The sequence below is a fragment of the Leptidea sinapis genome, chromosome 40, assembly GCF_905404315.1.
Source record: "Leptidea sinapis chromosome 40, ilLepSina1.1, whole genome shotgun sequence".
Lineage (NCBI taxonomy): Eukaryota > Metazoa > Arthropoda > Insecta > Lepidoptera > Pieridae > Leptidea > Leptidea sinapis.
This window is the reverse complement of record NC_066304.1, coordinates 3,048,767-3,076,285: the sequence shown is the minus strand read 5'-3', so window position 1 is coordinate 3,076,285 and position 27,519 is coordinate 3,048,767. Positions and strand designations below refer to the sequence as shown.

Genomic DNA, 27,519 nt, shown 5'->3' with positions numbered 1-27,519 from the left:
TAGGAGGACAAACGAGCGTTCGGGTCACCTGGTGTTAAGTGATCACCGCCGACCACAATCTCTAGCAACACCAGAGGAATCACAGGAGCGTTGCCGGCCTTTAAGGAAGGTGTACGCGCTTTTTTTGGAGGTACCCATGTCGTATCGTCCCGGAAACACCGCACAAGGAAGCTCATTCCACAGCTTTGTAGTATTTGGAAGAAAGCTCCTTGAAAACCGTACTGTGGGGGACCGTGACAGATCCAGATGGTGGGGATGATATCCTAACTTGTGGCGTGTCATGCGAAGGTGGTATTCGGAATCAGGTTAAACAGCTCTTCGGAACACTCCCCGTGATAAATGCGGTAGAACACACACAATGAAGCGACGTCTCTAAGCAACGCCAAGTGATCCAGCCGTTCACAGAGCACTGGATCCCCGACAATTCGAGCTGTTCTACGTTGCACGCGGTCAAATGGATAGAGCTGATATTGGGGTGCGCCAGACCACAGCAATACTCCATTTAAGGCCGGACCTGCGCTTTGTAGAGCGCTAGAATGTAGGCCGGCTTGAAGTATTGCCGTGCTCTATTGATGACGCCCAGCTTCTTCGAAGCCAATTTGGCTTTGCCCTCCAGAGGCAATCGCTCGAGATTTGGAAACCCATTATTCTGATACTAGGCGAAGCTTTAAGGGAAGTATTGTCGAAGAGCGGTGATACGACAAATAGGGTTTTCTTAGTGGTAAACGCACAAACTTGAGTCTTCTGGGAGATAAATTGGACAAGGTTCAATTTACCCCATTCTGCGACCTTCTCAAGAGAGGACTCGATAGAAGACACAAGTTTCTATTAAAGAGACTGTCCATATGCGCTGTATCATAGAAGAGGGGAAAGAGTAATTTGTATATTATTGTGTTTTATTTGAAAAGTATCCTGAAAAATAAAAAAAATTATGCCCAAAGTAACTATTCAGTGCAAACAAAGTCGCGGGTAAAAGCTAGTAAATAAATAATTAAAAGAGGCTAGATGCAGGGTACAAAAGAGATTAATGTTCAATCATCAAATTCAGGCGGGGTAACAAACCTTTACTTATGCCTTATGCTAGTCCCTATACCAGCGGAAGGCTCCTTTGCACAGTATGTTGGTTAGATTATGGGTACCACAACGGCGCCTTTTGCTTCCGTGAAGCAGTAATATGTAAGTATTATTATGTTTCAGTGTGAAGGGTAGCAAAGGTAGCCTATGTCCTTTTTCTGTACTAAATACGCTCGCGCTGTGTACTAAATAACTCGCACAGCCACTTTGTGGAATCAACTACCGGCAGCGGTCTTCCCGAACAGACCTTAAAGGCCGGCAACGCATTTCTTGACACACCTGTTGTTGCTGATGTCCATGGGCGGTTGCCTCACCTCTCCCCATCCCGTGAGCCTCTTGCCCGTTTGCCCCCTCTCATATAAAAAAAAAAAAACAAAAAAAAACTAAATTTTATCAAAATCAGTTCGATGGTTTAGGCGTGAAAGCGTAACTAACACACTTACATTCACATTTATAATATTAGTAGGGATTGAATTAAAGAAGCTAATAGTCAAAACTAAAAAAACCTTTGTCTGGTGCATTGTTAAAGTGTTTTACATAAAATTTAACACTACATAATTTGTAAATCAAATTATAATAAATATATTATATATTTTCATTCTTTACCAATTATTACCAACCAGCTCATAGCTATAGTTACAATATTAACGTTAAAATTCTTATGTTGCAATCCTGTGTCGGTAACGCGACCGGCTTCTTAAACATTGCTGAGTGCACTCTAAGAAGAAAAATGTTATAAGTATAACACTGACTAGTAAAAAAATAAGGACTCCGTGTCACCTTACATAATAGTGTAGCACCAAAACAAGCCGATTTACGTGTAAATAAATAGCCCCACGCACACACTTACACTACTACAGGCCGAAAGGCGGCCATAATGAGAATTGTAATTGTCTTTGACTGATCAGTTTGCGTCTCAATAAATTTTTTTAAAAATGCCATCGTGCGTTGTGAAAAAGTGTAAAAACGATATTATAGAAGTATTTGAGGCCATATATGATTATTTAAGAAGGAAAAAAAGGTGTTACTAGTATCCCCCGTAGCCGCACACACACTAGCATAACGGTGCTTCACTTGCTACTATCAGGGTGTGAAGTCCTTCTTTTGTTTTTTGTCCATGAAGTATAAATGATAAGATATTTGTTAAAAAATAAATCTCTAGTGTCAAAAAAGTTTCAATCAATCGTTAAGACTCATTTAGGTTCTGGAAATTTCTAAGTACATTTATAACAAATATTCTTAGAATATATACTTCTTACTTCTTGAAAACTATTTACTTTCAAATTTATGAAATATTTTTAATGAAAATAGGATATGATATGACTTATTGAAAGTCGAAAACTATCAGCCATTCGAAACAGTATGTCTCAGACCTGAGAAGAACGGGCGTAAGAAAGTCAACGGGTTCTTTTTTACATAAAAAATATGGTTGCAATGTAATATCGTATAATAAAACTTATCATTTAATAGCCTGAGGGTGGTCGCTCCATTCTCACTCTGTGGTATCATTCGTAACAAATGCCTATTCTTGAATTACCTAATCTTGGCATAAAAGGCATAAAAAGCATTTATTTTCTCAAAATTGATTACTTTAGAATTCTTTTTGATGTCATTTCTTATAACTACTAGATACTACTACCGCTTCGGAAACAAATGGCGCTCTGAGAGAGAAGAAGCGGCGCAAGAAACTCTCCCAGCATTCTTTTTTCGCGCTCTTTTCAATAAAAATATACAATATTGTACAGTCATTTCTATCGCTATAAAATAATCACAATCTAGTCCCAGGCATGATCGGACATCATTTAGATATTCAGCAGTGGAGTAATAGGATTTACGACAAAGCCATTTCTTTATAAAACATTTAAATTTATTTATAGATAATGCCTGAACACTGGCTGGGACTTTATTATAAAAATGTATTTATTTACCCTTAAAGCTATTATGTATCTTATGAAGCCTACTAGAATCAGTTACAAGCAATCCCTTATTTCAAGTGTTATAATAATGAAAATCACTATTAAGAGCAAAAAGGTGACTATTTTTGTGAATGTATATTTAATTTTCATAAATGTACTGACAATGAACAGTCATAATATTTATTTCTTTAAATTTTTCTTTGAGAGACTCTATAACCAAGCACATAAATACTGAAACAAAGAAAAATTTTTTCTATTGAATATAACATCTATTACTTTAACAGTGTGTTAGCTTAATACATAAATATAAAACAATTTTAAATAAAAAAAGCTTATTCGAAGTGGTCTCCATTGGCTGCAATACAGTCCTTTAAACATTGAGGCCAGTTATCAATAGAAGCACGCACTCTGGGAAAAATCTTTACTGCAAACCGTACGGATTGTTTTACCATAAATTATAAACCAGCGGATTAAAATCGGGACTAGACGATTTCTCTTTATCACCCCACTCCATTTTAATATCGCAAGATATTGTAGAATGTATTGGCGCCAAAATGAGAAAACTCTATGAACAATCATATTAAAATGACAGATTCTAAATTCAAATGCAACATTTTGTTTTTTGTGTATTTATGGCTATACTATGTTTCTATGACTATGTATGCTTTCAGTTTCTTAGGTAGTAACTTCCATTAAATTTAATATTGAAGTTACTCGAAACGTGTGACTACATTATATCACACAAAGTCAACAAAAGTTTCGTAATTAAATTCGAGTTTATTTTTCAAAATTCCAGTCGCACGTCTCGTCTTGATTAACTTGTCTGTAATAGGGAAATGTACCATAATATGTAGAAGTAGAGCTCAATTTTGTCTAAATACTGCTATTGTTATGAAATCCAGCGTGGGTGTTTAATGGTTGTGTAGTGAGGCCTGGGGACAGCTGTCGCCCCCTCGAGCTGTCAGAGGGGTTTGTTTACACCCGACTCAATGATCGAACCACTCTTTCACATACATTCATATTAGAATTCGTTGTCTGTCGTTTTCAACTTCTCAGCTAAGTTAGTTACTGAATTAATACTAATATTTTTTTAGATTTAATTTACAAATAATTGAGACTGTGATATATACTGTCTACATCTTAAATACACTTTCAACGTTGATATATCGTGGTGTTTATCTACGACAGCGGTATATTAACCTCGACTGGCACTCGCCCAATAACAAGTAGTCCGCCATAAAATCTCTTAGAAGATTTACTTTTCATTTCAACAAGAAATGTAAATTATTAAACAGATCCCAATGGAGCGAATTATGCTAAACGTGATTTAAATAGAGTATTAAATAAGTGAAAATTCAATTGTCATTTTCCGCCCTCAAGCACACGCCCAAGCAAAAGCTCTAGGGCGGGCGAGATTCGTGCTAGCGCCTCTAGCGGCGGCGACGTGAACCACGGGTAGGGCGGCCATTGGCCGGCGGCTGTGACGTCACGTCGCCGGCAGCCAATAGGGGGGCGAGTGCTCGCGGCTGGCCGCAGTTTTCGCCGTCGCGCCTCGGTACAAGTTGTGTCGCTGTCAGGCCCGTTCCCCGCGCCCCCCGCGTTCATCTCGGCCGCATTCTGTCTGTGGGTGTCGCGCTGTATAGACTTCGCGTGTGTCGCTCAACTTAGTGCGCCGTTTGTGAGTGCTTGCTATTCCAATCGAGTGACAGTGTGACGAAACCAGTAGTCCATCGCAGAGGATGTTAACAGCTCACGGTAAGTGCTAATATAAAGTCGATGGACTCTTATCTCGGGCGGCGCCACGTGAATGCTCTATTTATAAGATGTAAACACGCGGCTAATTCGATTTGAAACAATTGCACTACTCTACAAAACGTAATACGGAATTAATTCGTTCTGACAGTCCGGTAACAATCTGCAACTGCATAGATTGCCGAGTTCCTGTAAGACGGTCCTAATAGAGTAATGAATTGTGTGTCGCGTACAGTCAAGAAACGAATACAACGTGAAAATGATTGCATCGTGTATTATTTGTATATTTGGTTGGGTTGGTTGTCGCCAGCGCGATAACATGACCTTGAGCGGTTCTGTCACGATTGCCGCTGCCGCATGACGAGTGCCGGCCGGTAAGCCTAAAAGATAATACGAAAACAATTAATTTCAATACAATCTTAATTAGCTTATCTTGATTAGGTACCACATACTAAAATATAAACCGTTTTTAAAAGAATTTAAATGCAATTAATAAATTAATTATTGCGGGTAATTTGGATTTTTGCCGTGGATATTGTCGGCATATTAACAAAACGGACAACTAAAAGAAGATTTACAATATCATAATGTGTTCTATTTAAAATAAAATAGTCTTATTAAAACGAAATAAACAGCTAAAAGTTTAACTCTTAACAGCAAAACAAAAACAGTAGAAGCCTGGAGTACCGATGCGCTTCAATTAACGTTGTACGACCATTTAAATGACTAATAACATGAGTAATTAGTGACCATAACCGTCATTGTTTCAGATACTGTGCTTAATTCTGAGGAAATTCAAGCGTAAATTAATTATGCGTTCGGAAACCGAATGAATAACTCTTCTAATCTGCTTTTGTTATGTCACTTTATGTTATCCTAGTACTTTATTCCTCTATAATGAGGTATTTAAAATACCAATAAGGTATGAATGCTTAATTCTTTTTCTAAGTTGTTCTTATATTAATGGCGCGTTTATCCGGTTGTATCACCTCGATTCAGTCAGGTTTGTAGGGCTTGGAATTCTTCGTTTCACAAACACTTTTCTTATAAAGTAGTCAGTCACTTAGTGATTCTTAATTATACAATTATTTATACAAAACAATTATACATTTAAAAACGTATAGTTACTTAACGAATATATAGGTAATTATGCTGAATTAATTACCCATTCATTCCTACATACACTAACTAATCCAATTAGAAAAACTACGAAGACGACCTTAAAGACTGGTTCTTGTGAAAAAAACACAAAAGTACAAAATTATGAAGATTTCGGATTCTCATTCGCACTTCACACACACTCGTTTATTTGAAAGATCACTTGGCACATGAGTCGAGAGTGCCGTCTCTGTCTTCAATGAGAGAATGATGTAGGTGCGAGGAGGACGCGTCGTATTCGCGGAGTGCGGTACGCGAACCGGCCATGCGAGATGCTCAGTCGTATCATAAATATTAATCAGGCACTGGTGTCAACAGCCACCGCGTAACGTGATACCGCCTCGACCCGCTGTGCGCCTAGTAGTCGCCGATGACGAGACATACATGTCTATATAATAGAAGGACACGCAATTTTAGCAGATCAGTGGCCTAGCCAGACTGTAAACAGACAGTTTACGCAAAACAATCAAAAATGTGTTAATTTTCAGTAAATTTGTAAGTTTCTGATCACATTGGTCTGTCATTTTAATTTTAGCAAATTGCGCACAGAATTTCGTGACCAGTTCCTCATACTATTAGTGGGTCAAAGAAAAGAAAAAACAATAATATTTATCAAGAACATATCCGTAAAGGCGCGTACGCAATCTACCGTGACCTGCCCTACTCAACAACGCTTTGATTTAAATATAACATAGTTATTTGTGTTTTAGTTTTAACTGCTATTACATCCTTTATTAAGAAACCAATTAGTGGAATGAATTGCTCATAAAATTACGCCAAGCAGTGTCATAATATTGTAATTATGGAACATTATATCGAATTTGATTCCAAATCATTATCAAGTAAAACGTGACTCTGTTATGGAAGAGGTAACCAAATCCACTTAGCGTTAAGTATATGTACCTGGTCTGTGTATGCACGTCTAATAAATAATGTATTTAGCTACTGGCTGTTGTATCCATTTAAGAAGGAAAATAAATCTAAATTCAAATTAGATTCTAATACGAATTGCTATTAGTGAAATTTAATGCGGGCGATATCTATACGATTATTTAGATAAAAAAAATATACAGTATGAATAAAATGAAACTAAGTAGCTATTGCGCCTCTGTAATGTATATCGACTCTGTAATTTAGTAGGATTCGTCAGTAAGACCTAGGTAACACTGAAAATCTTTAGAAAATGAAAAGTGGCTTAATGTAGAAAGTTGCCAATACTTTTAGGTCTTTTGTATGGCTATCTCGTCAAATATTCAAAAGTCCGTTTTGCGGAGTGCGTTAAAGTATTGTCGTCGAATTTTTTCCAAGACAACAGGCAAACAGCGATTGATATACCAGTCTGCAGTAACTGTCCTTCCATCTTCTCGCAACTGTCGCGAATTGACTTTTCCGACCAAAGAATGAGGCTATCATCTTTTTTCCTTGATTTCTTCCACCCACTGAGCTGATTGTCTTTTGGTTTTGGGTTCGTAGCAATATATCCAGCTTTTATCACCTGTGATGATTGTTAGTTGGTGAGTCACCGCCGTTGAACTTATCTAACATTTGGCGACACCAGTCCATGCGAAGGTGTTTCTGGCCGTCGGTTAAAGTATGGGGAATCCATCTGGTACAAAGCTTCCTGAAGCCTAAATGTTCGTGTAATATTTTTTGTCTCATACCAATGCCTAGGCTTGCCCGTATCTGCTGATAGGTCACTCTCTTATCTTTCTCTATCATGCGTCGCACAGCACTGATGTTATCTTCAGTAGTCGCTGTTAAAGGACGTCCCTCACGCGGATCATCATTGAGATTGCTACGTCCACGCTTAAACTCGTTAAACCAATTGTTAATAGTGGTACGAGATGGGGCTTCATTAAGAAATGCTAATCGCAGCCTATATTAGCTTTGTTGTTGAGTAAGCCCACAACGAAATTCATAATAAATCATTGACTGAAAATTTTCTCGCGTTAGGTTAATTTTCACGTGAAACAAGAGTTTAAGATTTGCTGCCAATTCACAAAAAAATGGCAAATGAATGAAAATATACTACATAAGGTTACCAAAGAGTTCTAAAATTGAATTTCAAAAAAAGTTATCATTAACAATATTTCTAACTGGCCAGTTTTAAACATTTTCAGTGTTACCCACGTAATAGAGAAATAGAGTTTCGGTCTTGAGCGGTGATAAAAACATATACAGACGTAAAGACTTAATGTGACGCATACAAATATGTAAAGAAATTTACTAAATATGAGGCTAAAAGACAAAATAACGAAAAATTAAGTGCGGTGAGAGAGTAAACAAACTAATGGACCTAATAAGAATTGGACCAAAAATAGTAAAATGAAATTGTGCAGACCATAAAGAGGAAGAGGGAGGCTTTTAGTCAGAAGTGGGATATATATATAAGAAGCATAATTGGATAGTATTTTATATATTAATAAGCAATAGTAAATTAATACGTAAAAACCATAGATTATTAATACGTCTAGATGTAACAGCTCTGAAAACGTCGAAAAAGGTAAGACGTAGCTTGTCACGCACACCAAAGTAATAAACCTAGTCTGTTTTCATCGGTTGTTTAGCAGCAAGAGGCCATCTAGACGTATAAATTATCTACGATAAAAACATGATATAAGCTTGATATTCGTATTGTTCCAAGCAGGGGTCGAACTACCAACCCGTTGCTAGATAGGCAGGCATGTATGGCACTCAAACAGCGGGTACGTCATAGCTCTACTTTTTTTGTAGCCGCGTGTGAGTAACGATCGTTTAGCACATGTGTCCAGACATGTACGTGTGCGTGTATAGAAACACGTTATGTCAATGTAGAGTCACTCTCTGTGGGCTTGAAGTTTTTTTTTAGTCGGCTTTATTGCGCGTTTTGTTGCCAGTTGAGCGTACTTTGCGATGGAACTCGTTCTTAATTACTGGTAGCTTTTAAGTATTTACTTTGTTGGATACAGTTTCGCAGTACTTTTATCGAATACCAAGATAAATTAGCATTATCTGATGAGAACTGTCTAGCTTGTAAAGTTGGAAAACTTTGTGTCTCTAAAACTCCATCTCTACTCTAATTTTTTACTCTTTTATCAGCTTGAACGATTTAGCAATGAAATGAAATGAAATTTTATTTGCAGGAAACATTGTACTTAAGATATTAACATAATATTATTGATAATCCAATATGTTTCGTCAATTGACATGCAAAATATGTTACAAAATCGTCTAAACACTGTTATACCGAAACATGTCGGATTTCACAATGCTATCATTAATATTTATAAAATTAAAATTTAAAGATATTATAATATGAGACGTAAATAACTTAATAATTCATTTAGTACCTATGTATAATGCTAACAAATTGAATTTCATAAAAGTATATTAATTTATATATATTATTATCAAATAGACTAATTTTGTTTTGAAAAATTCATTTAAACTATATAAGCACTTATTTATTAACCACTGATGCAGTCTTCTTTTAAAAACTTTGAACGGTAAATCTTTCAATTCATTGGGCAATTTATTATATATTTTCACAGACATGCTGTAACAATTTCTACTAAAAGATGCAGTTCTACAGAAGGTCATTATGAGTTTATTTGGATACCTTGTGTTTAAAACCTACAGGCTTTTTTTTATAGAAATCACACATATGTTTTTGAACAAATAGGCTTATCTCATAAATGTATAGGCATGGCAGCGATAGAATTTTCAATTTTTTAAATAGCGGTAGACAAGAATCTAGGGGGGCCGGCTCCACAAACCACAAACCGACTTGCCCCATATGACCAATCCATATCTTAAAGCTGAAACTACGAATGCATGATTTGCCATCAGCACTGGTTTTCACCAATTGTTTTTGACACGCGTCTGAGGACAAATACATGTTGGTTAATTTTTTTGCTAATTTTGTCAACATGTGACTTGAAGGACAAGTTGCTGTCTAAAGTAATACCAAGAAAATTGACAAGTTGTGCTTCTTTAATATTCTCATTATGATAATTAACATTAATATCTTGTCCTTTCCCATTCTTATTATAATACTGCATATACAGCACTGAGAAGATGGAGTTGACGAAAAATACAGTGTCTCAAGAATTTGTTTTTCTTTTTTCTTAAAAAGTAATTATAGTATACTCTACTATTCCTAGACTCTTTTAATTTACCATTATTTAGTGTGTTACATTGTTTCAATATATAATAGTGAAACAATCAAACAATATGATAATTGTCTTCCACACAAAAAGTGCAGGAAAAAGCATGTTAGTATTCACTTGCGTAAAAGAAGCGTTTAGTTTTGTCGTGTCACACTGAAATCAGCCCTATGTCACGGGGGCAAGGTTGTAATTCGTGTAAACGAACGATGACACTTGTCACGTATTAAAAGCATGGGCCACTTGTAACTAGAGTCACGAGTTGTTACGTAAGAGGCAGTAGTAATGTAGAGTTCATGCGGAATTTAAAACAGTGGCTTCATAGACCGTTGGTAAAAATTAATGAACTTGAACTTACGGGTTGGGATTGGACTCGATTGTGGTGGCGTCGTGGCGCGGTTCAATTCCCTTACCTAAAATATGGTCGAGGGAGGCGATGGCTGGTCCATGCGTCATGCTCGTGAACGTGCTCTACTTGTGGTGGTTGGATGATCCTGTTATCGAAACCTCTGCTATATGATTTTATAATTAAAGTTATTTAATATATTTTTATGATCGTCAATATAATGCTTACTTACATAATTCTAAGGCTGAGATTTATAGAGCGTACTTAGACTTTGCTTAAGTTAAACTTAGCGAACTTTAAGCTAAGCATTATCTTTGATTTTGTTTTTATAGACATTTCACAACTGAAATTATGCTGAGCTCAAACTAAGACAGCCCAATGCAAAGGTCAAGTTAGCGTTTTATTACACTCAGCTAAGTTTTACTTAAGTAAAGTCTGAGCATAGGCTAAGTATGCTCTATAGATCTCATCGTTAGTAACATTGAACGTACTTAAATTAAAAATACGATAGTTAACTTCAAAAAAATGCAAAAATGTTCAATTGGGTAAAAATCGTAGCATATATCTGAGGTAGCTTATACATAGATGTGGTTAAGTATAGGTTTTTATTATTTAATTCTAGTAAGACTTATGTAACATATAATTAAATCCCAGGGGTTCAGTACATAAATTATAAAAAAAAACGATCTATTCACATTGTAATTAAGAGACCGAGGCCAAAAAAAGTTTTCAAATTAGTTTTAATTTTTGCACGCTTAACTAAGAAATAGCCAGGGTCTTCAATCTTAGAACATTGATACTGGTTAGACAATTTTAATTCCCACTTACGAATAAAGATGCTAGTTATAATTTCATTTAATACATTCTTAGTATTTCGAATCGAAATACTTTTGACGTGTAGAGATTAATAGATTTTGATAACTCCACTAGCTTCTAATGATTTAACTACATAGGGCGAAAATATGTCGTATTCAAAATAGCGGTAGCTAGCCCATCCCTATCTACATTACTGGTTTAAGTATCGATTTAGTTTCTGTAGTTATTTAAAGTGCCTACTTCAACTAACAGATGGCGCAACATGAATTTCCCATCTCAAGATGGTCTATCTAGATCTCTATCGCCAACGATCTAGATTGATCTCTATTTCGCTTAAACAAAATGTACCTACTCCGTGGAAATGGCTAAGCCCAACCACCCCGTAGTGTATGAATCGTTTAAAGAAACAGAGACTTTCGCTTGTTGAAATCTATACAAGCAAATCTTACTTAAATAATACTTGATATTTAACAAAAAATATATCACAGTATTATTATAGTTCTTACAACAAAGTGACAGTAAATTACTTACGTAATCGTATGTCAGCCTTGTTAACGCTCTGTAATATAGTGTTAAATCAGATATAAATGCTCTTGAATTAACTCATAATTTAAATAATTAAACGAAACAAAACCAAATAAGTCATGTTCCTGCTTACTTTGACATATATCAATACTAACTGCCTAATTAGTTCTTAATATATTTATTACATAAAAACAGCTACTAATAAGTACTTATCTTAATATATATAAATTACGTGACACGTTGTTTGTCCGTAACTTACGTGACAGTCTAACTTAAGAGATAGAGATAGTTTTTATTTCGATTTGGTGCCCATAAATATTTTTATTTTCAATATTTGTTTTGTATGGACATATTTTCTATGAGAGAATTTAGTGACACACGGTTTGACAGTTCCGCTGTGAATCAATTTCATTATGACAACAGGGAGCATTATTTACGAAATAATTCTTGATGTTTTGAAATATTATTGGCAAATTCCTATACAACAGTATTTTTTTATTATCTACAGAACTTTCGTTTTATATATTAAACAAGTTACAGTCAAAGAGAATTAACTTCATTTTCTTTTTGGTAGGAGAAAATCTTATCTCTCTCTTGAGTTCGCCTCTCCGAAATGCTTATAGCAGTGTATCTGTAGCTATACAGCTGTTGTATTGTGCTACATAATTAGGGCCGTGTATATATTATAATTATTTTAAGTGAAATTGAATGGATTTTGTTAAAAGATCAATGTGTATTCAATGCACAGCACACTATGCATTGTAGAAATAAGTGTTTTGGTTTGATTAATATATTATTGAAAATAAGGTTTAAGAATAAATTGAAATCATTAATTTAATTTTAATACTAATAATATTGACACACTTTTACACAAATTATCTTGCCCCAAACTAGGCATAGCCTGTACTATGGTTACAAGACAACGATATATTTAATACAATGTACTTACTTAAGGCGACACTAAATGCCGGCGACCTTGAGCGATATAAGTTCACGGCTCTTATGTAACAAAGCCAATATTTTCAAAATTCTTGCGTCGAAAATTTAACATTTTAACAGGCGCAAACAGTTTAATTGCTTACAATCCTCATTATTGATTACTAATCGTAATAAATGTACCAACACAAAAAAGTAAAAGCTATAAGAACAACTTTTATGAGAGCAGTATACTAAACAAATGCATCATGCCGAGAAAAAACTTGTTCAACTGCAAATAAAACTGGTAATTTAGAATAGCTCTGCAGTGTTAATTTTAACTAACAGCAAGCATTAGCAACCTACAAGTAAGACTTAAGGGTATGTGTAACAGGATAATGTATTGTCCATAGCTCCAAATGCTATATTTTCACCACAAAACTTGTCTAAAACACCTTGTTTGCGTGTTTTCTGCTTACTCTTCGCGGTAAACATACATCAATACATTTAAACATCCATGACTCGGAAACAAACATCCTTATTCATCATATACCCGATTCGAACCCGGGACCTCTAGCTTAGTAGTCAGAGTGACTAACCATTCGGCTATATGTTTTTAAACATTATGAAATTTCTTATTGTAATACTAAAAGTTCTAAGTTTTCACTTCTTTCGGCAGTCTCTAAACCTGCGAATTGCCTGCCTATGGCGATGGAGACGAAGGTTATGATACCCTGGACAGCAAGGCACAGAGGAATTCCACCGCACTCAATTTTGTAACAGTTTCTTCCTCTCATACCAATTTATTCCAGCGTTCCAGACTTCGACTGTCATTACTTTTTTAACCAAATTTTAAATTATCTCACGAAGAGTTGCATGTAAACACAACCATCTAATCAGATAAGTATCTGCTTGGAGAATTATATAATTATTTATCATCCACGTGTTGGCTTAAGGTATTAGCACTATCGCTCTAAGTCAATATTACGGTCTATGAATTTGCAAACATGCAATAAAAATTTAATAAGTTTAAGAAATTTAAGGTTACTGAGGTAACCTTCAGCAATGTAAGTAAAAAGCCTATAAGAAGAACATCTTCGCGTTAAAAGAGACGTTGCGGTAAAGGAAGAGGACGCTTGCCGATGATCACGCGAGTGCCTTTTTTCGGGAGAGCGTTTTCTTTTGGTGAGGTAGGAAGTAGTTCATATTAAAAATTTATGTTTTTTTTTATGAAAGTAAGGGAAGAGACGAGCAGGATGTTCAGCTGATGGTAATTGACCTGCCTTGCCTTTCAGTGCCCCTCAGGATTCTTGAAAAACCCAAAAACCCTGAGCGGCACGACAAATGCGCTCGTCACCTTGAGACATAAGATGTCAAGTGTCATTTGCCCATTAACTTCACTACCTACGGCGCCCTTCAGACCGAAACACATTAATGCGTGCACATTACTGCTTTACGGCAGAAAAAGGCGCCAAAAGCATAATCTATCCAGCATCATGTGCAAAGAAGCCTCCCACTGGTAAATGCTCTAAGTACAGTGTCCGTGAGGCCATAAGTTTGACAAAACTTGACTTAGAATATTTATCATGTAATGTAATCATATAATCTATGTTTTTAATGTGAGTTTATATTGTAGCAGGGCATAGTGCTAACTGGATGTTAGCTGATTTGCCAATTTACATACAAGAGGCGTTGTCAATAGAAGTCAATGACTTGTGGAACCCGCATTAAACACAACTTTGTTCGTAATTAGTAACTATGTCTGTAGGTGAGTGGAGCGCGCGACTTGACTAAGTAGAACATCATCCCTACTAGCGGTGATGCATGCAAGTTGTCGACATCACATCTACGGATAAATCTTCGTTTGGTCATCTTTATTTTATTTATTATAAACAAATTATATTATGCGACACTGCATTGTATTGGCAGGGCGTATCAATTACCATCAGCTGAAAGACCTGCTCGTGTTGTCCCTTATTGTCTTAAGAAAAAAATAATAACAATAGAAAAACTTAATCAGAGAGGCTTAGAGCATTAATACGTCTAGATCTTAGTATATTGACACTAGATAGACTAGACTTTATGACAGTTGGAAAACGTCGAAAAAAATTGAATTTAGAACCAATCTCTTTTTTGAGCAATTCACGCACATTAACACAAAGTGTCATACAAATCGCGAGTGTAAGACGTAGCTTGTCACGCACACTAATCTAATATTCCTGGTTTTCAATAACAAAATAAAATAAGCCTTTATTGCTGTTCACCAATGTTATAAATGATACTTAACTAAATATAAACTTAAATCTAAATTATATGTATGTTCAACAGCTTGTCTTTCGACGAAGGCCCTCTCTTAAGAATTCCACGCCTCTCTGTCTTTAGCTGTTTGGATCCATTTAGGCCCAGCTGCTCTTTTTACTTCATCTTCCCAGCGTTTAGTTTGTCGTCCTTTTCTTCTACTATCATCTCTTGGATACCAGTCGGTTATTATTTTTGTCCATTTTCCTCATTTTTCTCTTAACATATGTCCTATCCTTTTAACTTACTAGACGTACACAAATCTATCCTATTACGCTTACTTATATTTCAATAACCTATTGACAGAGAGCATTGGACTATAACTATATTGGACATAACTATGGTTAGATAAGATCTTGTTATCAAACGGTGACAGCAATGTATCCGTAAGTTAAGCTAAGGGTAGATAGGTTATTGAAAACGGACGTAAATTATCTATGCAGAGAGGTATGAGAAAAAATAAAACTGCACATTGAAACCAATAATGAGGTTTGTCTTAATTTAACATGGCAACGTAGTGACAAATATTTATTAATTATAAGTAATTATGTGTTGGTTGACCTCGCTTTTGTTCGCTAATTGAATTGCAGTAATTATTATTCATATTATTTTTATATGTTAATTCTGATTTAACACCTACATGTTTTTTTTACTTAGTATTTATAATAGCCAGGTCAAGAGTACACTAAAACGAAGAGCATGTATGAAAGGAATAATGAAAGTGGACGAAGCGAAACAAGTATGTAAGGATCGTAGCAAGTGGAAAAAGTGGTCTCTGCCTACCTCTACGGGAAAGAGGCGTGATTATATGTATGTATGTTATAATAGTAGATTTTGTAACGATACGTCACTCGAACGGTTAGCTCAGTTGGTTAGAGCACTGGCACTGAACGCCAGAGATCGTGGGTCCGAGTCCCGCATCGTACATATTTTTTTTTTTATTTTATTTGTGTAGTTATAATAGTCTTACAATATACTAGTCTATATATTTACAAAGCGTAACTATTGTCACTTTAACATTATTATTGACAATTAAGAATCAGTCAGTCACTTTTGACATTAGCTCTTCTCAATGTTAAACCAATGTTAGCTAACACACATATTGACAAATCAAAATCGATCACAAATTATTGGGCTGTCCGTTTGTCTTTACGCTAGTATATAGAAGCGTCGGTGGCACAAAAGGTTGAAACTTTAACTCTCATTACGGAGCCCCCGTTCGATCCCGACACGTACCTACAGGACGTACGGATTTTCGAATTCATATGTCGACATTTTATAAAGTCAGCAACGCTCCTGTGATTCCTCTGGTGTTATAAAATTGAATGGGCTGTGGTGATGTTACCATCAGGTGACAAGTATGCTCTTTTGTCCCCCTTTTTTATTAAAAAAATATTTATTTATTAATATTCGGGAGAATTACTATTATAACTCATGAAATAAAAAACTAATGAAGGCTACTTAAAAGTTTCCAAATTTATGCAGAACTATTGATATAATTTAATTTTACGCCTTAAAACTATCTTCACGACAATTTTTTAATCTGGAAGAACTTATGAGATAAGGTTATTTTAAATTTGGGCTAGATGTAGAAAATAAATCTAGATCTACGTCATTTAACAAGTCGTTATAACTTCTGCAGGATCTAGTAATGAAGCTATTTGCACGATAGTTCCTCGCCATGAGTGTACGTAAAAGACTAGCGGCCTTACAAATAAACTTGAAAAAAATAAAAACTTAAACTTAAAATATCGTTGACAACGCTGCCAATACAATGATAATTCTGAAGTTTTCCGAGTGACAAGCTGCCTTGCAAAGAAACGCTGGAAACGTTATACGTCCGAACAAACCATTCGTAAGCAAAATGTCTATTTGTGAACATTTTACATATTCTTGGTTTATGCTTAGTTATTACTTTATGCCAATTTTTTTAAGACCGTAGGAGTATTGGAAAAGCATGCGCTAAATGCGATATTGTTATGGTATGTTTGACATCCGCACCAGCCATCATCACCAACATTGACGGGTGCGCTGACATATAACGAACCATGCAGTTTGCGTAACTTTGCAACCTTTTTTTATGGCATAGGAGGACAAAGGAGCGTACGGGTCACCTGTTGTTAAGTGATCACCGCCGCCCACAATCTCTTGCAACACCAGAGAAATCACAGGAGCGGTTCCGGCCTTTAAGGAAGGTGTACGCGTTTTTTTGAAGGTACCCATGTCGTATCGTCCCGGGAACACCGCACAACGAAGTTCATTCCACAGCTTTGTAGTACATGGAAGAAAACTCCTTGAAAACCGCACTGTGGAGGACCGCCACACATCCAGATGGTGGAGATGATATACTAACTTGTGGCGTGGTGTCGTGCAACATCTACGTATTGTTGTATTAATTTTATACGCTTTATATTAGCTTCACCTGCATGTTTGTATGTTTGTAACCGATTCGACGACCGACCGACCTTTGGGCGCGAATTTGACCCACTTTAAACGGCTAGATTTCGTTAAAACCTTGTAGATTTATCGAGGACCGATGACATTACACTAATTTGACTAAAAAAGCGTGGGGTGCTTTTTAATATATTATTAAAATAATAATTCTTCAACACTCCACGCTTTTTTTTTACAATAAAATGATTTTTTTTTTACACTATTTACAATTTAAATTTATTTTATATTTTTTAGTTGAATTTAATATAAAGCGTGCTTTTTAGTTTTTTTTAAACTATTATTTTTTAAAGGTTACTATAGTCTATGCGAAAAAAGAACTGACATAATATTTGAGGGCGCAGCTTCATTCAATTACCACTACTTTTGTAATGTTGACAACAAAATACTACGACTATGACATCTTGATACTTGTAAATTATTTTAGAATATAATGTTTTCATATTCCGTCTCAATAAATATTTTATAGGATGAGCCATATAAAAGTCACAATATTAGTTCCATTTTATGCCACGACGGTTCTCTTTCCGTACAGACTTTAAACTATGTATTTAATTGGAGACGTTGGATAATTTTTACGTCTAGATTGATTCTGTTGCTGTTAGACAACCGATAAAAACAGACCAGGAATATAAGTTTAGTGTGCGTGATAAGCTACGTCTTACACTCCCGATTTGTATGACATTCTGTGTTAGTGTGCGTGAATTGCTCAAAGTAGAGGTTAACTGTCAAGTTAAATTTTTTTCGACGTTTTCACAGCTTTCATAGTCTATCTACGTATAAATGATCTAAGTTGGAGCAAATCATAAATGTGCATGCCATGGATGTCATGACTAAATTATATTAAAAACAAAGTTCCTTTCGCTAAATCATATACTGACGTCTAAATTATAAGTCATTCTGAAAAAATCCCTGCTTTTTTAATAACCGCGGTAACAATCTACCTTACAAGTCATAATAATTTAATTTAGTAATGATTATTCATCCTAAAATAAAATATCAGCTTGATAAAACATCGAATACCTAACAAAAGCAATAACAATTAATTTATATGTTGACATTACAAGCAGCCTTCAATGTCAAGTACATAAAAAACATGTCTAGAAAACGATCTTCAATTTTTAACTTGATTCTAAATTTGAATGCACTTTTAATTTATTTGCATCTCTGTAACGCAACACGTTAAACAGAGTCCTGTTATAACGCAGTTAATACTATCATAATATTCAGGATTCTGGTAAGGATTTTTTTTTTGGAGTTATAACTTCTTATGGGAGGGTTAACCGCTCCGTAACGTAACGTGTTACGGCGCTAGTCTGTCTTGCTTCCCTTTCTCTCACTCATACGGCAGCCGTAGGCAGGCTCCTGCTCTCTGACTCTAACCAATTGTTACTTTTATAGAATTAAATAATGATACTAATAATGTACATTCACAAAATTGTAATAAACACTTATTCAAGACTTGTAACTAAGAATAAAATATATTTTATAAACAATAAAAGATTCTATTAATAAATAACCTTTCCTTACATTACTATTAATATACATAAAATTTAAGTTATAACCTAAGCTTTTCTCAAGTTAAACTATTTCAATATTAAATAGTTCAACTAAGATTAGTTTCATTTCATTAGTTCATTATAAATTGGATTGGTTTAGCTTAACCACCATGATATGGTCATTAAGAGATAATTTTCGTGTGCGGAGCCCTAATTCATTTCCTAAGTCACTATTATTACGTATTATATTTTTTTTTATGAAAAAAAAGGGATGAGACGAGCAGGACGTTCAGCTGATGGTAATTGATACGCCCTGCCCATTACAATGCAGTGATCCCGCTCAGGATTCTTGAAAAACCCATAAATTCTAAGCAGCACTACAATTGCGCTCGTCACCTTCACACATGAGATAGTAAGTCTCATTTGCCCAGTAAGATTCGAATTTTAAAAATCTATTGAGTTGTCTCTGAACTTAAGTATTTAAAACTCTATGTAAAATAAACTGCATATTGAACTTATCTTATGAATAAACTATTTGATAGATAACAAGATATTTTTTGTAACATTATAGTATTGATGTTTTATATAAGCGACTTTAAAATATCTGTAAAGACAATGTTGCTTACAATACTTCCACTGTTCGTTTCGCAATATCACGAGGGGTGCGGTGGAAGAGTCCGGGGAGTAAGGGGGTCGGGGTATGTACGGAGAAGGTTATCAGTATTGATAAGAGCTCATCCATCATTCGGTGTGTCTACTAGGCACGGAAGATTTCGAAGAAGGCTGAGAGCGACATCTGTCTTCATAAAACGTCGAGACACTTTTTCTACCAAAAATCTGTTAATTCTTATAAATGTTTTAGCTTTATTACCCACAGCCTGCCGCGACTGCGACGGGACGATTTTCATACTTTAAAAAGGAAATAAATTAATGTAATGTTAAATGCTTAACTTAAAATGTTTATTTACTAATGCGTTGAAGAATATATAGATTAAAAACTTAGTAAAGTGCATCAGATGTAAAGTGATATTTTTTTTTATATAAACAGTGAAACTGTTGAATTATTCCATTAAATAGCCTAGTTAAACTCCTTCGTCGCAACCAAACTAGACAGTAAGAATTAAATAGTATTTTCTTTTAGTAAAAAAAATAATGTTAAAGGATTATAACGCATTTATTTGTAATTAAATCAAATCAAAATTAAATTGAATTGAATTAAGTTTTATTATATTAATTAAATTAAATTAAATTAAGTTTTATTATAATAATTAAATTAAATTAAATTAAGTTTTATTATATTAATTAAATTAAATTAAATTAAATTTTATTATATTGATTATATTAAATCAAAAATTCAATTATGCAATGTTAATTAATTAAATATTATGTACTAACATAGTTTCTAAGAAATACTAACACTTATGGGCCAACAGTCTGAAAAAAACAGTATTTTATATTTTTTATTTTTTATTTGTAGTTGAATTTTTACATTAGATATTTGCGTTAAAGTAAGTGAAAATGTGAATGTGCAAAATTCACATTTAACAAGTAAATACTCAATAAATATAGTTTAAAATATGTTATAGCTACAATTAATAATAAAAATTAAGCCATTTTATTCCGCACTAAAAACAATTAAGATTTAAAAAACCAATAATCTTAAGCTATAAAATGTCTCTTAGTTCGGCGTGCCGATTGGCAAAGGATTTCCACTCTTTTCTGTTTTGGGCATCTCTTCTCCAGTAAGGTCTTGCTGTCAATTTTATTTCATCTTCCCACCTTGTGTGCTTCTTCTTCGTCTTCCTCGTTTTCTTTTGCCATCTCTTGGGTACCATTCTGTAAGTCTTTTTCTCCATTCCCCACTTTACTTTATTCGTAATTTTCCTTAGGTCAGTGTTTCTTATCTTATCCTGCAGTTTATAACCGGCCATACTCCTCTCCATTGATCTCTGTGTTACGGCAAGTTCCTCTCCCAATGCCTTGATTAGGGTCCAACTACAATATAGCTACAATTACATGCTATTAAATATTCACACCATTATGGAATTGTAATTGTTTTTTTTTAATGAAAATAAGGGACGAGACGAGCAGGATATTCAGCTGATGGTAATTTCGTATAGATTACAATACAGTACCGCTCAGGATTCTTGGAAAACCCCAAAAATTCTGAGCGGCATTACAACAGCGCTCGTCACCTTGAGACATAAGATGTTAAGTCTCATTTGCCCAGTAATTTCACTAACTACGGCGCCCGTCAGACCGAAACACAGAAATACTTACACATTACTGCTTCACGGCAGAAATAGGCGCCGTTGTGGTGCCCATAATCTAGCCGGCATCCTACATACAACCTAGATTATTAAGATTCCATTCACATGTCGCTTACTGGTTGCAACTAGACTGTTATCGCTTCCAATGTTCATGGCACAGGCGTAATGGCGGGATATCAAATATTGACTCCTTCGCTATCACCTTACGTCATACACTGGCATTTATTTGCTTATATATTTACGCAAATTATCGTTTTGGCTCATTGCTGTAATAAAAGATATAATAAAACACTTTAGTACTGTCCGATGTTAAAAATTATTTCAACGCATCTTTTTCTCTGTATTTAAATTTTTTTTTCCCATTTACGCAGTAATTTTTGTATTAATTATAAAGTTATATCTAATATGTAAAATTCTCGTGTCGCGGTGTTTGTAGTTAAACTCTTTCGAAACGGCTGGACTGATTCTCATGAAATTTTGAGTGCACATTGGGTAGGTCTGAGAATTGGACAACATCTATTTTTCATCCCCCTAAATGTTAAGGGTGGTCCAGACCAAATTTTTTTTTAAATTTGTTTGATTATGAGTCAGCATTAAAAAATTCATACAACTTCAAGTTTTCACCCATCTACGATCAACAGTTACTTTTGTATCGCGATTTAAATATCGGCAATAAAACGTTTGCTGGGTCAGCTAGTAATGTATATATTCGTATCTGCTTAGTCCTTAGTCAGACGCAGGAACGAAAATGAATGGCATATAAATAGGTGTCAAATTCAATAAAGTAAATTGAACTTTAATATAATTACAAAAAGTTCTTATACTGCGTAATAGGTTGGCACTATTTTTGAAATTCTCAAACAAACAAATTATCAAAAACAAAATTATAATCACCCTTACATTGTTGCACATGTAGGTACGCAGTCTGTGTCAGTGCCTACTGTAGCGCACGGCTACTAGTTTACTTACAGGGCGTTCCGAAATGATATTATAGGAATTTTATTTATTTACGGTGAATTATCTTTTTTTATTTTTTATTTTTTTTTGATATTTTCTGGGATCATGTTTGACGACCTGTATATCCGAGTGGTTAGCGATCCTACCTACTAAGCTAGAGGGTTCGAATCCCGGTAGGTGCAAGCATTTATATGATGAATATGGATGTTTGTTTCCGAGTCATGGATGTTTAAATTTATTTATGTATGTTTAAGTAAGTATATTGTATTAAATATATCGTTGTCTTGTAACCCATAACACAGGCTATATATGCTTAACTTGGGGCAAGATAATTTGTGTAAAAAGTGTGTCAATAGTATATGTTGTTATAACATAAATAATATTATAGCATCGTAACTTCATTGTTCTATCGCTAATCTACGCGACAAACTTATGATAGTAATCACCACGTAAATCTACAGATAAAATTAATAAGATATGTTTATTTTATTTTCATAATATTTGGGAAACTTTCAGCTATATAGTGACTTGGTTAGTAATTTCTTATGTTACGGAAGGCCTTTTATAAGTTACCGCTTTTATACAATGTAAGAACAACAACATATTTAATTTGCTAGTTTATGTCATAAATAAAATGACGTATAACATACAAATATAATTTAATTTAAAGAAATAAATATTATGACTGTTTATTCTCAGTACATTTATGAAAATTTAATGTATCTACACGTTCACAAAAATCGTCACCTTTTTGCTCTTAATAGTGATTTTCATTATTATAACACTAGAAATAAGGGATTGCTTGTGACTAATTCTAGTAGGCTTCATAAGATACATAATAGCTTTAAGGGTAAATGTATACACTTCTATAATAAAGTCCCAGCCACTGTTCAGGCATTATCTATAAATAAATTTAAATGCTTTATAAAAAAATGGTTCTGTCGTAAATAATATTACTCCATATTGAAAAGAGCGCAAAAAAAGAATGCTGGGAGAGTTTCTTGCACCGCTTCTTCTCTGTCAGAGTGCCATTTTTTTCCGAAGCGGTATTAGTATCTAGTAGTTATTAGAAATGACATCAAAAAGAATTCTAAAGGAATCAATTTTGAGAAAATAAATGCCTTTTTGCCTTTTATATATAAAAAAATAACACGTAAACAAAACGTACGTGTAGACACACAAACATTTATTATAATATACTGACATTCATCCCACACTATTTTGCTTATACACTCTACACTATATTGATTTATATGATATGTGTCCAACATGTCCCACGCCCCGCAGAATCCACCTCCTGAGCTGTTTCGGCGCCAAACCCGACGCCGACCACTCAAGATCAACTTGTGCTTACAATAGTTGAGATATCGTTATGCAGTTTATGTTACGGGTTGCAAGATAAACAAGCATGGTTATTGTAAACAAAAACGTGATTTATGATAGATTCGTGCTATCATATCGCCGCTCTATCGGAGTTTTACGAGAAATTGTCACTATAACATAACTTAACGCGTCAAAATAAAAATATTGGAACTGAATTCTTTGTATTATTTTTACTATTGTGGACACGTGATAAATTTTATCTTATGATTTCTTTCAAAATAATATTTTTTTCAATAAAATAATTTTCCCGTTGTATGCTAAACAAAAATGGCCGCCGTCAGCTAAAGCCAAATAAATACTAATATTATTTTGCCTTCAAAAGCGTGGCACTTTGTTAATTAATAATACACCCGGTGAAAAAAAAAAATTTTCTCTGGTATTTTTGTCTAGGAATAAGTAGATATTGGCACTTTTTTGACGGATGTCTTGCCGTGTCCATGGGGTAACGGTAGTATAGGACCATACAAACGCTAGCATTCTTTCTAAAAGATAGTTAAGTATTTGAAGTATAATAATAATAATTTATTTCTCTTAAAAACATAGTTTACAGCAGCTAGTGGCCGGAGTCACCTTTTAGGCAAATAATGCCTGTACCAGGTGTCTCCGCTCTTCCATTTCAGCAATGTGTTATTTTTAACAAAAGTTTTATTGACATGTTGGTGAAATAATAATAAAGTTATGAAATGAATATAAATTTACAATTTAAATATTTGTACCTAGCGTTATTTTTGAACACCTTGACAATTACAGCGATATAGATTTACAATTACAATTTTTAATTCTTAAAGAACATGTAAGTCATTTTTTATTATTATAAGATATACAATTAATCAGAATACTCAGGAAATGATGAACATATTGTAAAATATTAACAATGAAATCTTAATAATTCTAAACAATGTCATGGTCTACCTGTGTTTGTTTAACAAAGTAGGTAATTATTAAATAGTATGAGGGTTGCAGCCATTTCCAATAGAAAATGCAAGAGCAAATATTGACGGGCTGATAAGACGACCCCGCATTCTAATGCGTGATACCAAGGTTCATTAGAATGGCTTTCATTGCAAATTGTAGGCTCAGGTTTATTTATCTGCTTCTACCCGATACTTCGTTCATATTAGGCCTTGTCCACACAAACAGAACGACAACGAATGAAAACCAGATAAAAATCACATATCTCTTTCACTCGCCTTGCATTTTTCGTTTCATCCCGAATTTTTTTGGGATCCCAAAAAAATTCGGGATACGACAAATACGTATTTTTTACATCTCAATTTTTTCGTCGATCTATCGGACATTTGCGGATTCAAATCTCCACGTAAACTAATTAAACGCAAAAAAGCAATTGTGTGGATTTATGAAAGAAAAAAATCTAATTTATACATATTATGTTCTTCTTATTATTTATAACATTTCTTTTCTTATTCATAAAATAAATATATATAATGTAATAAAAAAAAACTTTGTCAGTGATAATAGCGCAAAGTAACTTATGAGTTTTATATCCGGAGATTTTGATGTCAAAGTATGAGGGCAATATTGACATATCAGTAGTTACGACATAGCTGAAGAATTAGGAATTGACCACGAAACAGTTTTGATCCATTTGAAAAAAAAATACACAATATAGTCCGATATTAGGGTGTCACACCCGCTCACTGACAGAAACCTACTTAGCCGTGTATTTGGGCCACCATGATTTTCCATATATTTCTCCATTTGTTTCACGTTCGTTGTTGGTTTCGCGTCCATTGGTCCCAGAAAATGTTAATAACAAAAGTATTACGTTATTCAAAAGAATTGTTAAAAATGTTTGTGTGGTAAAGGTTACTATAACATAAATTACTTTCTTAATGATACCACAGATTAGGAATGGAGTGAAAGTTTAATTGTACAATATTACTTTGTAAACAAAATTTTTCGATGAAAAAAAAAAGCCCGCTGAGTTCGTTGCGCCCGCTCTTCTCAGGTCTGAGGCATTCATTTTGGAATGGGTGGTAGTTTTTGACTTTCAATAAGTGATGTCACATCCTATTTTGAATAAAAATATTTGAATTTGAATTACTGCTTCACGGCAGAAAATGTCGCCGTTATGGTATGCATAAACTAGCCTGCCACAAAAGACTCAAGAAACAACTTTCCACATATTCGAAACCATTCGAAAACCATTTTACCTTCTCATCTATGAATGAAAACAGTCGGGACGCTTCGGCAGCATTCGTGTTTCTTCGGCTCAAGGTCAAACGGTGCGACCTCATTTCTAGGAGGATCGATGGGTGCCTAACCCCAAACCGAGTTCCAGTATTCGTGCTTTTTCAATGTCAAATAAATATCGCCTACATTGCTGGTTTCCGTGACAAGCTTTTTCTTCGACGAATCATACTCTTTCTTTTTATTACTAGACGCACAATAAGGCCGTTTTTGCTTCGTTATTCGGAAAGCCTTATCTTATTACATCTTAACACAAATCGAAATCACCTTGAGTTACGCCTTTCATTTAAAGTTAACTTTAAAAGAGTAAAAAATTGGGATAAAAACGGTCCAACAATTTAAAAGAAATACCTTTGAATAAATAATCTCGTTTTTTTTTTAATGAAAATTAGGGATGAGACGAGCAGGACGTTCAGCTGATGGTATTTGGTACCGCCCTGCCCATTTTAATGCTAAGGATTCTTGAAAAACCCCAAAAGTTCTGAGCGGCACTACAATTGCGCTCGTCACCTTGAGATGTAAGATGTTGAATCTAATTTGCCCAGTAATTTCACTAGCTACGGCGCCCTTCAGACCGAAACACAAAAATGCTTACACATTACTACTTAACGATAAAAATAGGCGCTGTTGTGGTACACATAATCTAGCCGGCATCCTGTGCCTCCAAGACCGTACACGATTAAGAAGATATTATATATATATATATATATATCTGTCTAATATATAAAATTTTCCTGTCATGGTGTTAAACATTGAACTCCTCCGAAACGGCTTGGTTTCTCATGAAATTTTAAGTGAATATTGGGTAGGTCTGAGGATCGGACAACATCTATTTTTCATCCCCCTAAATGTTAAGGGTTGTCCACACGATTTTTTTTCAATTTTTTTTACATTTTTTTTTAATTTGTTTGATTATGAGTCAGCATTAAAATACACACAACTTCACCCATCTACGATCAACAGTTACTTTTGTATCGCGATTTTAATATCGGCAATACAGCGTTTGCTGGGTCAGCTAGTATATATATATATATATATGTCGCAGGTATATTGTCAAAGCCGTGATATTACAATTTCACTAGTGATATTTTAATTAACTGGTACATTGTCAATCAACTTCATTTCTTACAATTTAATGGCCTGGTTTTATTGACATTATAATGTCACGAGTACACTAAGGGTTGGAAAAGCGTCACGTGTGCCAAACGCCTTTATAAATACCAACCATGTAATTACATGAACTGGTGCTCCAATACTTTTGTATAATATGGAATATGCATATTTTTAAGCTATTGCATAGCTTCTATCGCGGTCCTTGAGCGTGGAGACCGAATCCAGAAATTCCGTAACGAAAATAACCTAACATTTACTTACTAGATGTATATAGATATTTCGGCACAGTCATAACAGTTGCCGTGGAATAGCGGTTATCACGTATGCTTTTTGTGCAGAAGGTCCCAGGTTCGAGCCTGGGGTACATCTTGATTTTTTTAATTTTTTTTTTTTTTTTATCACGTTTTTTTAATTATTATAATTATGACAAGCATTTTTATTTAGTTTCACCTGTCCCGTTGTCTGTCTGTAATCAAAGCTTGCAAGTTAAATTTTACTCACTTCTCGTTTGCTTTTTTTTTAAATTAATTTTATCAAAAAAAAAAACTGCATAAATAAAGTAAATAAATAATTATAATTGCATAAGTTGATAAAAAATGCTATGCAATAGCTTTACCGCGGCAGTCCCCGAGTGCCACACGTCTTTTTTATATTTTAATCTATAAGTTCTCTTATACCTTTGGTTTTCAA

At 34.5% G+C, this 27,519-nt stretch overlaps 1 protein-coding gene across 7 annotated transcripts in view; it reads left to right on the top strand.

Annotated features, from left to right (window-relative positions):
• LOC126976344 (myocyte-specific enhancer factor 2) overlaps nucleotides 1–27,519 on the top strand; it is a 200,830-nt gene that overhangs the window by 89,436 nt on the left and 83,875 nt on the right. For 6 of the 7 annotated variants that reach the window (XM_050824642.1, XM_050824641.1, XM_050824640.1 and 3 more), the window contains exon 1: nucleotides 4,542–4,745. The exons of the other annotated variant lie outside the window; for it this stretch is intronic. The gene's annotated coding sequence lies outside the window, so the exon portion shown is untranslated. Of the gene's footprint in view, nucleotides 1–4,541; nucleotides 4,746–27,519 lie in introns of those variants that run through there. 7 annotated transcript variants of the gene reach the window in all.